At 44.3% G+C, this 15,340-nt stretch overlaps 1 pseudogene; it reads left to right on the forward strand.

The window, feature by feature from the left end:
* The window catches only part of LOC135245708 (NACHT, LRR and PYD domains-containing protein 3-like), a 251,271-nt pseudogene that overhangs the window by 59,926 nt on the left and 176,005 nt on the right, over positions 1-15,340 (forward strand).

The raw sequence follows: 15,340 nt of genomic DNA on the forward strand, positions 1-15,340 counted from the left end.
CAGGTGTTGAGAGTTGATTGACAACTCTCTCCTTGCAAACCAACTCTCTCCTTGCAAACCTGCCAGCTTGTGCCATACAGCCACTACAGATGATTCAGAATGCCGCTGCCCGACTCATCTACAACCTCCCCAAATTCTCCCACGTCACTCCTCTGCTGCGATCACTTCACTGGCTACCGGTCGCTGCCAGGATCCGATTCAAAGCCCTGACCCTTGCCTACACTGCCGCCAACAGGACAGCCCCCATCTACTTGCAGGACATGACTCAATTCTATGTGCCTGCTCGACCACTCCGCTCTGCGGCAGCAGGGCGTCTTGCAACCCCTCCCACCCGCCCAAAGGGATCACAGAGCTTCTCCACCCTAGCTCCCCAGTGGTGGAATGAACTCCCCGTCCCTCTCCGAACCTCCCCCTCACTATCCATCTTCCGCCATGGCCTGAAGACTCATCTCTTCAGACTATACCTAGAATAACCACCACCACGCTGTATATATTATCTCATAAAAAAAAACACGTTTTCAACGTACAAAAATGCCAAGTTACTAAAAAGTATTGATATCAAAATGACGCCAAGTTACGATACTACAAACAATATAGGCTATCTTGCCTCACCGAAATGACATAAGATGTATCTCAAAGCAATGCTACCCAATATTTCCTCAGTTCTTTCAAGTCACTTGGCCCTGTGTATAAGCATGCACTACATGAACAGGCCAAATATATGTGTGGATGGCTCTCTCACAGTCAAGATTGATTGAATAGGTGTGTGTATGTCCAATTTGTATTGGTATGTAGGCCTATGTATTTCGCTTCCCAGGCTTTCTGTTGCGTGAATGATAGTATGTTTATTGGTACAAGTGTGTTCATGAATGTGAATGTAAGATGCTGCCAGGGAAATGTCCCCATGCAGATAAAGAAGTTCTCTATGTATGTATGTACAATATGTGTTTTACATGCAGTATTTATTGTACGTAGCAAATATACAATAACTTGCACATGTACTCAAATTCAGTTCAAAAGCAAGTATAAACATGTTTTCTGGAGAAATGTGCTTCCTGTCGTTGCTCAGCAGCAGTTCTGTACATTAATGAATTTATATTTATACATTATACATTTATACATTAATTTCAATGTACAATGTTCAATGTGTTCCATGAGGCAATTCGAAATATTTGTCTCTTTGATCTGACAGAAAGTTTGCATGACATTGTGAAATGGTAAGATTAGAAAACACAGGGCCAAGTGACTTGAAAGAACTGAGGAAATATTGGGTAGCATTGCTTTGAGATACATCTTATGTCATTTCGGTGAGGCAAGATAGCCTATATTGTTTGTAGTATCGTAACTTGGCGTCATTTTGATATCAATACTTTTTAGTAACTTGGCATTTTTGTACGTTGAAAACGTGTTTTTTTAATGAGATATCAGTTCTTTTTGCAAAGCGTTTTATTATGAGAGTGAGAAATGCGACCCGGCAAGAAACGGTTGTGGATTATGGCTATCGTTGTGTGAATCTGTACAGCCTGATGAGCGTGTACCGTTCAGCAGTTTCGGTTTGCTATATATGTAAAACAGTGGCTGTGAGAAAGGATGCAGTGGCGTAAGCGTAAACGCATCAGGAACGCAGATGGTATGTACTCACGGATTTGACGTCCATCCAACGAGCCTTGACTGACAAAATAATCAACACGCCCGTAGAATTATAACTCCCTAGGTCGCAACTTGTGTAGCCTTCTGTCCTGCTCCGTTGTCTGTTATTTCGTGGAGATGCAGTTTTAGTGTTTGTAAGGTTTATCCTTCTGTCCTGCTCCATTGTCTGTTATTTCGTGGAGATGCACTTTTAGTGTTTGTAAGGTTTATAAGGCATTTTGATAGGCTTATCTGCAGGTAGGAATCCTCTTCGCTGTTTTGCTAAACTAGAACCGGAAAACATGATAGTGGAGAATAGGAGCAGACGCATATGTCCCAGCAGGCTTTGCATATGAGAGAATAACAAGAGTGTGAGAGAAATTAAAATGAAATTACGAAATTCCGTAATTGAAACAATATGTTTTTAGCAGAATGGGCATGTAGGTGAAGGTTGACATGATCACGGAGTATAGTGCGAAGTAAATGGAGTGACCATGAGCGAGCTTATATTCATTATCAAATGGTATATATAACAGTCGGTATTGAATGTTGGCTGTTGAAGTGGAGGGTCAAATAACATTGCACACATTATTTGCCTGTAATATAATCTATTGCACGAATGTGTTTTTCTCATGTTCAGTGCTAGTAGTTATACTTATGAGTGAATCATGATTTTAAATGTAATGTTTTAATGCGGAGTTGCAGAACGTACATACGTAGTAATTGTGTGTAGCCTATGTGGCTAGATAGAGAACAGGGTGAGGTAACAGGAATGTAGAAACGTGGCGTGTGCTGATATTAAGGGTTTGTACGGTAGCCAAGTGAAGAAATATAGTTAGTAGAAATGGCACAGTGGTGAACTGGTGTAACTTTTAAATAAAAGGAATACATTTGCGTCATGAAATGCATATGGGTGGCCGTGAGTGAGTGAGGTTTACCAGTGTGTGACTTCGTTAGCTAATGCCATAGCTATGCAATGCGTGAAATGTCATTAGCGAACCTGCCGGTGGTTTTAAAGAAGAACACAAGCCAGTAAGCACAGAAGAGCTTCCGTTGAATCCATATGGCTTAGCAATATTGTAGCCGGTCAATAACTGAACGTACAGACGGTAAGTCATAATGCATATATCTTAGCAATATTGTAGCCGGTTAATAACTGAACGGTGAACGGCGGGTAGAAATGGTGCAAAAGCAATTATTAAGAAGTAATAGACAATTATTAGTGAGGGTCGAAGCAAGTTAAAGAAACGTGTTCCAAGCTGGGCTCGAACGTACGACCCAGTGTTCCCAAGCCTGTAACCTTACCCACTAGGCCACGGATGGATTAGCTGTTCAAACTTCGGAGTTGCAGAATGTACATAAGTAGTAATTGTTTGTAGCGTATGTGGCTAGATAGAGAACAGAGCGAGGTAACATGAATGTAGAAATAGAAACGTGGCGTTTGCTGATATGAAAGTTTTGTACGGTAGCCAAGTGAAGAAATATAGTTAATAGAAATGGCACAGTGGTGAACTGGTGTAACTTTTTAATGAAAGGAATACATTTGCCGTGACTTCGTTAGCTAATGCCACAGCTATGCAATGCGTGAAATATCATTAGCAAACCTGCCGGTGGTTTTAAAGAACACAGGCCAGTAAGCACAGAAGAGCTCCCGTTGAATCCATGTGGCTTAGCAATATTGTAGCCGGTTAATAACTGAACGGTGAACGGCGGGTAAATATGGTGCAAAAGCAATAATTGATAAGTAGGCTAGTAGACAATTATTAGTGAGGGTTGAAGCAGGTTGAAGAAACATGTTCCAAGCTGGGCTTGAACCTACGACCCCATGTTCCCAAGACTGTAACCTTACCCACTAGGCCACAGGCGGATTAGCTGTTTGAACGGGAAATGTTTCAGAATAAAAAAGGTATGGGTATTTTGCGTGTGTATGCGCGTTTTTGATTGGGTCGTGTAGGGCAGATTTGGCTGGTGTCGGTGAAATGTCCAATGGGGAGACATGTTGTTAGTGGGATAGGCGGCAGGAAAAATAAGAATGAGAAGAAGAAAGAGAAGAAGAAGAAGAAGAAGGAGAAAACGCAAAATCCCCTTAGTTTGGGGCTTTATTGTGTGGACATGTGAAGTTGTTTATGAATTCTGTCTGTTGAAATGGGGTCAGAATGTACAGAATGTAATGTTTTTAAGGGCTAAGTGTCTGTGGCTGTTGTGGTTATTTCTGTGGGGAACCCTGAAAAGTGCCAAACTCTCGGTGCTGTATAGGTATGGGGGCATGCCCCCGCCAAGGCGTAACTTGGCGGGATGGCATACCTGCCATCCCAATAAAAAAACCCTTTTCCTATCACTTGTTACATGTTGCCCCATCCCTGCACGTCTTGGTAAATTGTATTCGTCCTAATACTGTAGCTTATTCTTCTGCCTAGTTTGGCTTTGCAGATGTTAGACCAGGATAGTGTTCATTGTTCTCGGCTAGAAATAGCTGTACAAAATAAGTAATTGTACCTTACTGAACCCGTGTTCAGCAGTTGTCTACGATCATGAAAATGCACTCTTTGTACGTCGCTTTGGATAAAAGCGTCTGCTAAATGAATGTAATGTAATGTAATGTAAGGTATGGTATTACGCGCAGCTATTTTGGAAGATACCCAGGCGTCACGAATGCGCTTGTATTTCACAAACGGATTGTCCAAGACAAGCGGCCAAAACCAGACTTCGTTTTTGAAGCTCATTTCCTGGTGTTGTAGTTCCTGGTTGCTCACTAGCACCACTACGGATGGCTCCAGTATAGGTGTTTTCATATCCGGTTTCCATGTAAGTCTACGGTACAAATGTTATCAAAATACAAAGTCAATAATCTTGTCTCACAATAACAAATCGTCATAATAGATGTATTTTATTCGTCTTATGATTGTCCATGGGTCGATTTCATGATTTATTGCATCATTTGGGCACAGTGCCAATATTTGTTCTGGACCAATGAGGTGCAGCTTTCGTCACTTCCAGATTACTGCGGAGGACTGAGCTACAGTAGGGGCTACAGTCTATGGTCACTGGGGTGGGCGGTGGCACCTCTTGGCCTTGACATTGCAGCTCCTGCCACGGTCCGCCTGTGCTAAGTCTGAAAATGCAGGCATCCCATTTTGTGGTGATTTCATTATGGCGTGTGCTATTTACAGCTGCACTAGACGACCATAAAATAATCCTCCTCTTAAGTTTTTCGGTAGCCAAGTCATTTTTACTATTTCCTTTAACCTACTTAACCAAATAATTTCTTGGCAGAAAGCGTAATCAGCTTGCTATATTTGGTAGTCCAGTAGTAGCCTATGCTAAAACAGTTCGCAACTTCGGCTACCAAGCCATTTGACTAGCTAGCTGACCTTAACCGGCAAACATTTAATCTGTCAGACGTGTTTGACGGCTTGTCAGTCGTGTACATTCCGTAAATGTCTACCTGGGCCATGCTTCACGCATGTGACAAAGCTACTATAATCCCGATTTTGGGATAAACACTTTTTCAGTTTCACGAAGCGAATTAAGAGTCTCAAGGTTCATTTTCTGAATATACAACACACGATGAAATCACACACACAGAATTTAACGAAATTAACCATCTTGGCATTTAGAAAGGAACATGTTTTTAGCATTTAAGAGACCGACAAGCTAGGCATTTAAGACAGTGGTTCTCAGAATCGGTTCTGGGGGCTCCTTGCGTATATTGGCTTTTCTCCATTGGTTTTGATGATTTACAAGAAAAAAATAATAGCCTAATAATAATTAGAAATTCAATGTAGGCTACATTATTTTTGTCTTCATGCACCAGGTGGAAAACTTGCTGTACAAAGTGCGTTGTCATATTTACACGCCTGCAGATAAGTTATTAAAATACTTGGTAGATTTGTTAATCACCACTGACAGTGTTAACTTTTATTCGGTAAAAAGTGATTTGCGAACGATCGGTCAGCTAACGTCACCCAGAAAGTGAACACCACAAACGGCGATGGAGTAGCTAGTAGCAGTTACTGGCTCATTAACTGACTGTGGCGAAAACCTATAACGATAACTTGCTCGGTTAACAGCAGATCTACCAGACAGTTATACGAAAATTAGCCTAGTCAAATCACCAGTAGCCTACACATCTCTGATTGATTGACCATCAGTGTAGTCAATGTTCTTCCCCTGTGGTTCATATTGCTAATGCGTGAGCTAACCAAGGATAGCCTACCTAGCTCACTGGCAAGCTGATATGCTAGCTAAGCATATTCGTTTTGCTGAGAAACATAAATTGAAGATAACTGAACATAGCCTAATTGTATTTTTAATGTCATACAAATAACGTGATTACATGACACAGTACAGTCACGGATGGAAATTAAGCTCCGTAAACATCTGATAATATATTTTAAAACATAACGGCAGACAGTCAGCTAGCCTCGTTCAGGTTGATGGGCTTTTCCGCACCGGACTGTCAATCAAATTGTAAAAATCACAAGACCGCTTAACTCTATGGTTTTGCCTCCAAATCGAGAAAATGGCTGCGCCCGCCATTGAGCTTCAAAACGTGTTTTAGAGACCCACGGAGAGTCAATGGGTGACGTCACAGTAGCTTTGTCCATATTTTTTACAGTCTCTGGTCGAAGACAATAAATGACCACTCAGTCAAATAGTTAGCTATCCACAGCCAAAACTAACCTACAACTTACCGCCACATATTTTCTCAAGTTCGAAGTTGAGTTCTTGTAGGCTGAAATGTCCACATTTCTAGGCAGAAAAAGAAGGCAGCGCATAATGTAACTACTGTTTTTGGTAGTCTGTAAGTAAAACATAGTTTGAACGTGAGGCCAGGGGTGTTCTGCCTCCTACGAATCACCCGCCGTTGTTTCAGCCATTGTTCTCACCCACTCATCCTTCTGTGTGCTGTGACTGGCTACGTAAGATTGGTGAAACGGAGTCATGTGGCGCTATGACAGCGCCAAAGCAAAGATCAGTCAGCCTCTTTGGCTGAAGTCTCTCTGAGAGAAAGAAACAAACGGAACGTGCGTTGAATAAAAAAATGGGTAAAAAATAAAAGTAACAAGCGGAATGTAGCCGAATATAACGGAGTAAAAGTAACCTTTTTTCTTCGCAAATATACTTGAGTAAAAGTGAAAAGTATGGTGCATTAAAACTACTCTTACAAGTACAATTTATTCAAAAAGTTACTTAAGTAAATGTAACGGAGTAAATATAACGCGTTACTACCCACCTCTGCTCCTCACTGCTAAATAGAGCACTGGGTCTTTATATAGCAGGAACACAAGGAGACTCCTCACTGCTATATAGAGTACAGGGTCATTATATAGCAGGAACACAAGGAGACTCCTCACTGCTATATAGAGTACAGGGTCATTATATAGCAAGAACACAAGGAGAATCCACTACTGTGCTATATAGAGCGCAGGGTCATTATATAGCAGGAACACAAGGAGAATCCACTACTGTGCTATATAGAGTACAGGGTCATTATATAGCAGGAACACAAAGAGACTCCTCACTGCTATATAGAGTACAGGGTCATTATATAGCAGGAACACAAGGAGACTCCTCACTGCTATATTGAGGACAAGGTTGTTATATGTACCTTTAGCTGCTCCAAACAAAACTGGCACCAACCCACCATACTGTCCATAGCCCAGCTCCCAAACACCATCTAAAAGCACCCTCCCATAGGCTTGGAAGCTAGGTCACTTATAGAGCCCATGGTTAGGTAATGGGCCACAGCTGATGTGATTGCAATGAACCACAGCTGCAGCTATACCCGTCTGTAGGGCCGATGCTGCCCCCTGGTGGACAGCACCCCAATTCCTTTCCTGGCATCACATGTTAAACAGGCAAGAGCTTTGAGGATATGCTGTAGGGCACTCAGAACAACTCCAGTTATTGCATTACTAATGAGATGGGAGAAACACCACTGAGGCATAGATGGATAAAACTTGCTTCGCATAAGTGTATTAAGTTTAAATTATCTAGTGTAGATCACCCTACTAAGCATCCTATTGAGGACTCATGGGAAGTGAACCTGCAAGGGCAGAAAGCGGAGAAAAGCGCTTTTTAATTGTGCAAGTATGCAATGGGGAAAGCTACAATTAGAGTGGAAAAGACATGGCTTCTTCAACCTGCTGGTCTGACATCTCCCCTTGGTTTCTTCTGGATCCTGTAATAGACCTAGCTGTATTAGGAAAGAACAGAACTGACACAGAGGGCCTCTTACAGTAAGTTCAGCTGATGCACAGCTGCAGCAAGTGTGGGGTGGATATCTGCAGATCCTCAGTATCTCTCTACATCACTCAACATGATTACTGTTACATGGCACATATCAGATTTTACGGTATATTGCGCTATTTAAACACAATATATATATATATAATAATATATCAACTTTCTTTTGCAGACTGAACAGCTGTGGCCTCACAGAGAAGTCCTGTGAAATTGTGGCCTCTGCTCTCCAGTCATCAAACTCACCCCTGAGAGATCTGGACCTCAGCTACAATAGCCTGGGAGATTCAGGAGTGAAGCTGCTCTGTGCTGGACCGATGAATCCAAACTGTAAACTACAGAGACTGGGGTGAGTAATGCTGTGTACTGTGTGACCTTAACTGAATAGATTTAGTGATTATTGCTCTGTGCAGTGAAATATAAAAAGTGCTTTCTCTCTGTTTACTCCTGTGTCCACCAGCATTCTTTCTTTGTCCACGTCGTTCTCATCCCTCTCTTCTAACTGCTCTAGCACAACAAAGAAAAGCAGGATGAACTGTCATGAGTCTTAGGGTTGCCAGGTTTGTGGTTCTTGACCAGAATGTAAGTTTTCAGTGGAGTCTGTAGTATCAGGTCACAGGTGAATACTGAATGCTGAATGCATGATTGACATTGTAAAATATTGACCACTTCAGTACAGTAATAAGTTTCACGTCTATCATAACATAACAAAAATAACATAACATAACATAACATAATGACGAGAATAGGCCATTCAGCCCAACATGCTCGCCATTTTCCTACCTACCACTAGTGCTAGGTTTACCTACAAACTAGATAGTATCCAGCATTAATATTTTCCTCATTAATGATGTATTATTTCACCCACCCGCAACCCATCCGCTATTAATCAGAATGTTAATTTTTATGACTCGGCCTACCCGATCCGTAGATTAACCGTGGTTCCCGCGGATATAACCGCGATCCGCACCTCACTAATACACACATGCCTTATTTTTTTCCCCACCCGCATTCAGCGAAGAAGAATATCAGGGTCAGAGCCAATTAGAGGCAGAGTAGGGGCTGGTCTTCGCAGAATGCGGGTGGGAAAAAAAATAACACTACACTCACACAGAGACAGACCTGCTAAATGTCAGGTGCACCGGTGCGACCAATTAAAATGTTTAGTCGCACTTGACAGACTTTTGGTCGCATGTGCACCCAAAATGGTCGCACTCTGGAGCTTTGAATTATACTCACTACTATCCATCCCAGCATCCTGTTGGCTTTTTTACTGCAACAGCACAGTACCTAGAACCTGAAAGGATTTGATCAACTGTTACTCCCAAAATTGAGCACATTCCAATGTCGTTCCTCCCATAAAGTAATCTAGCCTGATGTTTTTATTTCCCACATGTAGAACTTTACATTGAGCTGTATTGAGTTTCATTTGCCAGGTTTCCACCGACTTCTGGATTCACTTCTGTCACATATTGCAGTCTTCATCCATCCCCATTATTCACTACCTGCTCTGCACTCTAATGAAATCCATACTTACACTAGAGCTACCGCGGTTACTGCATTACCGCGGAAACGCAATCACGTGTTGACGACAGGGAAACTTAATGCTACAGGGCATAGGTGGCTTGCTGCCCTAGCCACATACGATTTTGAAGTAAAATATCGCCCTGAGAAGGTCAATGTCGAGGCTGATTTGCTTTCCCGAGACTGGACACTGAGACGTGGAGAAACCTTTCACAGGGTGATGTGAAGGCGATTTGTGGTCGTGTGCATGTGCAGGAGTCTAGTGACAGTGATGTGCACTTGGCAGACAAACTAGGTGTTCCAGCAGAAGGTGTTCCTGAGCTGTATGCTTTTGCAACTCATCTCAGTTTGGGTCAGCTAGAACAGTTTACCCGAGAAGACTTGCAAGAAGCGCAGCTAGAGGACAGTGTTCTCAGAGTAGTTAGAGAGGCTTTGAACACAGGTCAGTGGCCGGCAAACTAGAGCTGCCGCGGTTACTGCATTACCGTGGTAACGCAATCACATCACGTTCACCGCAGAGTCAAGCTGATCACCGCTTCACCGCTGGGTTTTGTTTTTTCCCGTTTATTTTAGGCCAATTGTTTATGTTCCAAGTTTTACTTGTAAAAGTTGTGATCTGAAATAAATGCAATGCAATTTTTAAAATAATTATAATTATAATTGTGTAGCCATGTGTTCGAAAGTTTTCACTCACAGTTGCGCAGTTAACGTTCTGATCGGAGAAAGTGTCACCCAGAACGTGCTTTGCAACTGTTGGCTACAGAAAGTTTTCGCTTCAAATTAGGCTAAAAACATGGTAGCGAAACCCAACGTTACTTCTCCTATTTGGGAACATTTTGGCTTTGAGCCCGATGAAGATGGAAAGCCAAAGAATTTGGATGAGTCAGTGTGCCGCATTTGCAGCAGGAAAATCAACGTCATGCGAGGAACCAGGACAAATCTAGCATTGCCTCTTAGGACCACTCATCGTCCGTTATACGATGCAATGAAAGGCACCCCATCTACCTCGGGAGGTACCGGCTCGGCACTACGTCAGTTAGGAGTCTCAGAGGCATTTGCCAGAGTGACTAAATACAACCGGGACAGCAACAAGTGGCGAGCACTTACAGCAACTGTAACAAAGTATTTGGTTGTGGAGATGGTGCCCTTCCGGACTGTAGGAAAGCCATCATTCCGAGCTATGCTTCAGTCCTTCGACAAGCAGCATGAACTGCCGGGCAGAACCTATTTCTCGGAAACAGCCATTCCAGAAATGTACTTGAAAGTAAAAAACGAAATCGTAGCTGGAGGTTTAAATTATAATTTTTTATGGCGGTTACCGCAACGGTTTGAATGGCTTCGCTAATTTTTGCAGTAAGGAAATAAATCAATACCGCGGCAGCTCTAACTTATACCCCACTCTCTTTCTCATGCTGACCTTGTGATGAAGATGAGTTGTACTCCTTCATCATTACACACCTGTGTGTGCTACAGGGTTGTGGCGTTTCTGAAGATATTGAGCATAAAATCAGATATTATTACTGTTGGTAAAATCAACTATTGGTCGATAGGGTATGTGTGTACATCTTCGGGAAGAGGGTCAATCTGATCAACGTGCAAACTGCTGTTTAGGTGCAATGTTACATCACTTAGTTTTGTCACTCTTCTGTGGTTCCAGTCCAAAGCTAAAGTCTGGATTTCAGAACATTTAAATTCTACAGCAGTTGGCTTTACTTATCTTGCTAGGCAGAAGGTAGAGGTTGCACAGGGTCATTATATAGCAGAAACACAAGGAGACTCCTCACTGCTATATAGAGCACAGGGTCATTATATAGCAGGAACACAAGGAGACTCCTCACTGCTATACAGAGCACAGGGTCATTATATAGCAGGAACACAAGGAGACTCATCACTGCTATATAGAGCACAGGGTCATTATTACTGTCCATAGCCACGCTCCCAAACACCATCTAAAAGCACCCTCCCCTAGGCCTGGAAGCTAGGCCTCTTATAGAGCCCATGGTTAGGTAATGGGCCACAGCTGCAGCAATACCTCTCTGTAGGGCCGATGCTGCCCCCTGGTGGACAGCACCCCAATTCCTTTCCTGGCATCACAAGTTAAACAGGCAAAAGCTTTGAGGATATGCTGTGGGGCACTCAGAACAACACCAATTAATGCATTACTAATGAGATGGGAGAAATACCACTGAGGCATAGATGGATAAAACTTGCTGTGCATAACTGGATTAAGTTTAAATGATCTAGTGTAGATCACCCTGCTAAGCATGCTATTGAGAACTCATGGGAAGTGGACATGCATGGGATTAATTGATAATTAATTGTGCTGCAACATGACGAACAGACAAACCAACTAATAAATAACTCTCCAGTGCTTCCTCAGGCAGTTTGTGAGAAGGGCATCCAATTGATCTGGCGTAATCTGAATTATGGAGTGAAACATTCAGGCGAAGAGCCACTTCCTCCAAATGGCTGAACACTACAGGGTCAATCTCTGTGATGCAGCTACCTGGAACAAACTGTCAAAGCATCCACAGAAAAGAGCACATAATGAGGACTAGCATTTTCAGCTAGGTCAGCCAGGCTCAAGCCTCTGGCTATCTCTTGCCTGTATAGGAAACAACAGTTTTCCTATTTGGCTCAATTCTGAAAATATAACTAGAACTAGATTAATCATTTTTAATAGAAACCATTCACACCTACATCCTAATTATGATTTCATACCATAATGGAATTTCTGGGACGTGCCATTCAGAAACTGACATGGCGAGCTAACCTAAGTTTTAATACCTTTAAAGGTTCACACAAAGTAAGGTAACTCAATACAGTTTGATGTTTTAGGATACAAACACTGTTTCTAATCTATCTATTGATTACATTTAAATGTTTTTCATAGCCTATTGCCAACTGGTGAAAACATATCACGATACTGTACATTTGTAGTGTAGTCAGGTTATCCACTAGGTGGAGCCCTAGGCTTTTCAAAACAGGATATACCAACCAATGTAAGACGTCAGTGAGGTAGTGAGGTAGCTTGTTCAGGAGATTGAGTGCAGCCGTGCTGTATGTATGCCACAGTTCTTTAAGCTCCAAAGTAAAGTTTATCATGAACTCTTCTATGTGGTCCTGTTCTTTTCCCTTCTCAAGTTATCCCAGCATTATTCTGCAGTTCCCGTTGAATGTCTTCCCTTTTCGATTCCGTTATGTTCCCTTGCTCTGTGAGTCTGCGTGCATGTCTTAATCCTGCAGGTGGAGCTGTTTGCTCTATCAAACAGAAAGTGCAATCAGGATTCAGCTGTGCAGAACCCGCAGAAGTTCTCCTAGAGCGGGCTAAGTATCTGTTTTTTGCCATTAGTGTAGCTAGATTAGACTTCTACCTGTTTTGTAGTTGCCCAGCATTAGTTTTGGTGTTTGTTTGTGAAGTGTAGTTTAAAGTGTAGTACCTTATTAGCCTCATTTGCTCTTAAGTGACTGCATCAAGCAGGCATTGTGTGGAGCTAGTTAGCTGCTGGTTTGTGGGGCAATTGCTTGGTCACCAGCTGCTTTTCATTTGCTAATTAGGGCTTGTAGTCTGGCTTGGAGCGACGCTAGCGTCGCTCCCTCCCAGTTTGTGTCATTGTATCCCTATCCTTCTACCATCACCCTTCCTCTCTCTACTCCCTGTCCTCACTGCTATGCTATGTGCCCATCCCATCCCAACCTGTTCTCTCCCTTCAGAACTCGCTTCTGCAGGCGAGGCCCCCCGCGGCGACGGAACCCCTCCAACCTTCGCTATCCCTCATTGACCCCCTGTGACAACTTCACGGTCGCAGGAGGGCTATGGAACTGCCAGTCTGCTACGCGGAAGGCTGACTTCATTTCAGCCTACGCGTCCCTCCTCTCTTTACATTTCCTTGCCCTCACTGAGACCTGGATCACACCAGGCAACACTGCAACCCCTGCAGCCCTCTCCTCCTCCTTCTCCTTCTCTCACACCCCCGCCCATCTGGCCGTGGTGGGGGCACAGGTTTGCTGATCTCTCCCTCCTGGAAATTCTCTGTTCTCCCCCTCTCACCTCTCCATCTCTACCTTTGAATACCACTCTGTCTCAATCACCTATCCTGTTAACTTGTATATTGTAGTTATCTATCGCCCTCCAGGGCCCCTGGGAAACTTCCTTGATGAGCTCGACACCCTGCTGAGCTCCTTCCCAGAGGATGGCACCCCACTGATCCTCCTGGGAGACTTCAACATCCACCTTGATGCCTCCCACTCCGCAGCCTTCCTGCCTCTTCTTCACTCATTCGATCTCTCCCTAATGCACTCCCCACCAACACACAAAGCTGGCAATCTCCTAGACCTGGTTATCCTGAGGAATTGCTCCTCTTCCAATCCCACAGTGACCCCTCTGCACCAGTCTGACCACCACTTCATTTCCTTCTCCCTCCCTCTTACTCCCCTCCCTCCCTCCCCTCCATCCACTCCTACTGTCATGGTCCGCCGGAATCTCCGCTCCCTCTCTCCCTCCTCTCTCGCTTCCAGTGTCACTGCTTCACTCCCCACTCTTGAATCCTTCTCCAACCTTCCCACTGACTCTGCATCCTCCACTCTGTCTTCCTCGCTCTCCTCAGCACTTGACTCTCTCTGTCCTCTAGTCTCCAGGCAGGCACGCTCGTCCCCTCCCAGTCCGTGGATGTCTGACCCCCTCCGAACCAACCGGGCCAGCCTACGTGCAGCGGAGAGGAAGTGGAGGAAATCCATGGCTCAATCCGACCTGTCTGCCTACCAGTCTCTACTAGCTACATTTTCTACCGCTGTAACCTCTGCCAAAATTAATTATTATCAAACAAAAATCCATAAATCTGCCTCTAACCCTCATCAGCTGTTCTCCATTTTCTCCTCTCTCCTCAGCACTCCTTCCCCACCTCAGTCCTCCTCGCTGCAGATGACTTTGCAGTTTTCTTCGATGAGAAAATTGCAGACATCCGCAGCTCCTTCACGTCCACCACCACCCTTCCCCACTCCCCCAGCTCTGTTCCCTCCCCTTGTTTCTCCACTTTCTCTCCCCTCACTGACTCTGATGTTTCCCAGCTCCTACTCTCCCACCGCCCTACCACCTGTGCTCTTGACCCCATCCCTTCCTCTCTCCTCCAGACCATCACACCTGACATCCTCCCATATGTCACCTCCCTCGTGAACTCCTCCTTGTCTTCTGGACGTTTCCCTCCTCTTTCAAGCTGGCCCACGTCACCCCACTGCTGAAAAAGCCCACTCTGGACCCCTCTGTCATCCAGAACTACCGTCCTGTCTCCCTTCTCCCTTTCCTATCCAAAACAATTGAACGAGCTGCTTCTAATCAACTCTCCCTTTTCTCTCCCTGAACAACCTCCTAGACCCCTACCAGTCTGGCTTCAGACCTGGCCACTCGACAGAGACCGCACTCCTCTCGGTCAATGAGTCGCTTCACGCCGCACAAGCAGCCTCCCATTCATCTGTCCTGATCCTCCTAGACCTTTCTGCCGCCTTTGACACCGTCAACCATCCCATCCTCCTGTCCTCCCTGGCAGCTATGGGGATCTGTGGCACAGCACTTGACTGGATTGAGTCCTACCTCTCCGGTCGCTCCTTCCAAGTCGCCTGGGCTGGTGCAGTATCAGCACCTCGCCCCTTGCCACAGGAGTTCCCCAGGGCTCTGTCCTTGGTCCCCTCCTATTCTCCCTGTACACCCAATCTCTTGGTCCTGTAATCTCTGCCCATGGGTTGTCCTATCATTGTTATGCCGATGACACCCAACTCTTTCTCTCCTTCCCGCCCTCTGACACTCAGGTCTCTGCTCGCATCTCTGCCTGCCTGAGGGACATCCAGAGCTGGATGGATAACCACCATCTTAAGCTGAACCCAGGCAAGACGGAGATGATCTTCATCCCTGCTCCATCCTCTAACCTTCTTGACTTTTCTATTTCCC

Source organism: Anguilla rostrata, chromosome 19 (assembly GCF_018555375.3).
Source record: "Anguilla rostrata isolate EN2019 chromosome 19, ASM1855537v3, whole genome shotgun sequence".
NCBI lineage: Eukaryota > Metazoa > Chordata > Actinopteri > Anguilliformes > Anguillidae > Anguilla > Anguilla rostrata.